Source organism: Montipora foliosa, unplaced genomic scaffold (assembly GCF_036669935.1).
Source record: "Montipora foliosa isolate CH-2021 unplaced genomic scaffold, ASM3666993v2 scaffold_215, whole genome shotgun sequence".
In the NCBI taxonomy this organism is placed as follows: domain Eukaryota; kingdom Metazoa; phylum Cnidaria; class Anthozoa; order Scleractinia; family Acroporidae; genus Montipora; species Montipora foliosa.
The window spans coordinates 45,906-50,000 of NW_027179518.1; the positions used below are offsets into that span (position 1 = coordinate 45,906).

The following is a 4,095-nucleotide window of genomic DNA, read 5'->3' on the forward strand; positions in this document are numbered from 1 at the left end:
ATGTGCTTGAAAGTCTTAATTCAAACTTTACAAAGTGGATAAGTATTTTCTGTTGACATCATCAAAGTTGATTAACTCTTATATAGCATAAATGATAATAAGACATGATAATAAAGTGTTCATAAAGAGATTTTTCAATTTTGATTATATTGGTTGAACAAAGCCCTAATCTTCACCTTAGAGACTGAGCGTCGACATGCCTATAAAGACAGGTTTTAGGTACATGTACATTTTCTTTCCAAACCAGACTGAAATCAAACTACTGGGAATAAAAGGAGAATTATTAAATTTTAAGTGTAGAAGATTAGTAAGATCTTGTTAGAGTGAAGTAAGAATCTTACAAGATCTTACAAGATCTTTTAAGATTTTAGTAAGAATATCTCCCAAGGTTTACATAAGAATCTTATAAGGTCTGTGTAAGAACCTTGTAAGAATCTTCAAAGATCTTAATAAGAACGTTGCAAGATCTTAGAAAGAACCTTAAAAGATATTGTAAGAATCTTGTAAGATTTGCATAAAATCGAGTGAGATATGATAACTAAGATCTTAACAGATCCTATGTAAGGTTCTTACAAGAACCTTACAAGATCTGACAAGATCTTGTAAGGTTCTTGTAAGAATCTTACTTAAGAAGTAAGAAAAGATCTTAATAAGAACTTGATAAGAATCTTACTAAGATCTTAATAAGATTTCCACCTGGGTTGGGATACAAACTGTAAGATGTTGTGTTGATTATTGAGGAGAAAATTTGTTTTGGAAACTCGACTGAGCACTCTTCACCAAAGATATCACACATTAATTTTGTTATCTTGAAAGACTCAGGTTGTGAACCATTGTTATGTTAGATTGAAGGTCCCATTCTTGTCTGTAATCAAGAGATAAATATTTTGTGAAGTACATGGCCTTTCAGTTTATTGTAGTTTCACTATACAACCCTGTATATCAGCTCTTGGTGGTTCTTAATGATACAGTATTTTTGAACCGTTGCTTACTCAACTTTTAAGGTTAAGGTTTTAAAAGGTCCTTATTTTTACAAGGGTAGCGTGGGACAGTCAACTAGAGTTACTGATAAACTTGTGGCCCTCTGTGCGCATCTTTCACCCCTCTTCCTCCGTCATTGCTCCATTTTATGGGTATTCAAAGCTACAGCTACACGAAACAGAGGAAAGTCGAAACAGACGTTGATCGAATGACAGGGATCAAACTGGTGACCGTCTAGCTCAGACGGCCACGCACTAACCAACCGAGCTACGTCTGCCTCTTAACTTTTAAATTAGATGTGCAACTCACATGATTGATCATATAAAATTATCTTAAACTTGAATTGATGCCTTCTTGTCTCTGATGGCGTGGTTAAACCTCACACTGCTTGATATTAATTTTTGATTTTGGTTTCTTGAAAGGAGGAAACTTCTTAACCCAGGATGTGATTTCCAGATTTTCCTGAAGTAAATTGAAGAGTTATTGCAGGTATGCTACCAAATCATTTATGATTTTGTTGTGACAGTCATGAACAATAAATATATAATAATGATGAAATAAAAATAATAACATGCATAAAATAAGATAATGTGGTGTTTTTCCCAAAAAACTACCTTAATGACAGGATTATCCACAAACTGAAAAAAGGAAAAAATTGTCTGGTTGTGGGTGCAGTATTTGCAAGATTGTGTTTAAGAAACAGTCCAGATAAGAACGATAGCAACAACGGCAACGAACATGTTGGAATTCAATTGGTATGCAAAAAGGTGATAACTTTTCTATTGTCTGTACTTACTTCTGATTGGCTTAAACAGCAAAAGTTAACAAAACTTCATAAAAGCAGTATTATATTCATCCTTACTTTCCAACCATCTTCCATTTTTCATCTGGTCTCAGTTTTAAATGAATTCCACAGAAATCGTATGTGGGGAACATGTAAAATTGTAAACGTTTCTTGGCTTTTGTTTTCAACTCTTGTGATTGGTCAAAATCTTTTAACACAAAAAACATCCTTTCAAAGTGGGCTGTAAATGAATTTTATTGCGTTAACAGCTTTCCTGTAGGTTTATGCATTCTCTGTGTAAAAATGATAACATTCCTACATGTATGTGGGGAAAGCCCCGTTGCCGCATAACAAAGGAAATTGCTATCCACCTTACACGGATCATTACTTAAACAAAACGAACTTGAATTGAATTCCCTTCCCCTTGAGAGTTGCAAGAAGTTGTACTGTAACTGATGAAAGCATAGGGGTTTTCCATTTAACAGCTTCTGCCTGAGAGACCGGGGCAGACTTGGAAATGAAGGTTGGCCGATTTCGCTCAAAATTGGTACACAAAGTACTTATGTCGACTTATGTAATATGCCAAAGTTTCAGCTTCAACGACTTTTTTTTAGCCGAGTTCTGGATATCAGCCCCTCAGGGGTCCCCAGAGGCTGGTTTTCAGTGCAATTTTGGCCACTTTTAAATCTCTTTTTTAGCAACATGAAATTAATTTCAGGCAAAAACAAAACCATCTTTGTAAAGCCCTATCCTTAGGCTTTTATGGGTGAGAACATTAGCTCATGGAAATTTTTCGCTAGCCTGTGGCTGTTATCACAACTTGGTCATATTTGAAGCATATGGTAAGCAACCGGAAATGGCCTGTTTTTCAGACCAAATATTTTCCATGCCCATGTTTTATATCTTGAGGTCTTAGTATCCCTGCAAAGTTCAGCCCTTAGTTTAGTAATATCAAGAAAAAAATACTAAAGTTGAGGCTTTTTACTAAGAAAAAAACTTACGAGAAGATGGTTAACCAGGCCACTTCCGGTTGAAGTTTCAACAAAGCATGTCTGCAAAAACTCAGCCATTTAATTTCGATTATCTTTTTTCCTTCCAAGTTATGGTTAAAAGAGACTCTGAAGTTAATTGTCACCGAAAAGACTTGCCGTTAATAAGAAATTTTTATGTGATTGTTTTAGGACCGATCAGATAGTGGTCCGACAGCGGTTATAAATTTCTTGGAAGAAGTCTTGAAAGTTACTGACAATAGAGCCGCTGCAAAAACTCTTTATTTATCTAACAACACATCTCTTGCCGGTAAATCACAATGCAAAATTGCATCTTTTTCGTCCAAACTGCAACGTTAAGTTTATCTCCTTTGTTCAACTCGTTCAACGTATCACGTCTGTGGCCCGTAGTAATGAAGCGCTAATTAAATCAGGATATAAGCAAGCTTTGTAGTTCCATTCAGTAGTACTATAACCCACCTGTTTGGGCTTTAATATTTCCTGAAGAAAAAAGAACTTATCGGTCTCTTTAAATGCAACCACAACATCTGTCGTGACACTACTTGAGAATCGTTTTGAACCTTTAAGAAATTTGGAATATAATTAAAGCTAAGTCTAACACAAATTGTAGTCACTCTTCTAGTCTATTTGCAAAGTGTCTGGATAAATTCACTTACAAAAAACGCTTACCTCAGTTACCTGGCTTCACTTTTACAGACATACCCCTTTCCTACAATCCCTTAAAAGTGAGGTAACATTAGAAACTTTAGCCCCAGCGATAAATTGGTCGCAAGTGCGTCGTTGTGAGTTTGATATACACAGGTCGATTAATACCGTACGTGACGAGGTCATTGTAGTTTGTTGGCTATGACTGACTTGGAATTCAGTTGTTTTCTCGTGCAGATTGGTCTCCTTGATATTGCAGAGAATGATTATGATAGAACTTGTATGAGAACCTCAATGGCATGATTTGTTTACTGAATATTTACGCAAACGGGTGAATTTTCGGCGGTGACGTGGACATATCATAAATCGTCTTTAATTCATCTTTTGTGACGCCAGACAAGCCAGCTTTGTTAAGAATTAACTTCCATTCAGGAAAATTGTGACGCAGTCAGTTTATTACCAGCAGCGCCCACTTTGACTAGCAGGGCGTAACATCTCGATCTAATGTCGCTAATGGACAGTCACAGCAGGCTCTGACGGCTTGTTATCTCGTGCCCCACATATGTCAACTTCTTTCCAAAAGGTGCATGGTTTTGATTTTCCAAGAGACTAAATTGTGAAATCCAGACTTTCGCTACTCTGCCTTTCAAAAGCACTCAAATGGACTCAAATGAA

At 36.2% G+C, this 4,095-nt stretch overlaps 1 protein-coding gene across 1 annotated transcript in view; it reads left to right on the forward strand.

Annotated features, from left to right (window-relative positions):
• Window positions 1-1,449: 1,449 nt before the first annotated feature.
• Window positions 1,450-4,095, forward strand: part of LOC137986504 (uncharacterized) — a 32,973-nt gene continuing 30,327 nt past the window's right edge. Inside the window, exon 1 of the mRNA XM_068833535.1 lies at window positions 1,450-1,470. The gene's annotated coding sequence lies outside the window, so the exon portion shown is untranslated. The remainder of the gene's footprint in view (window positions 1,471-4,095) is intronic.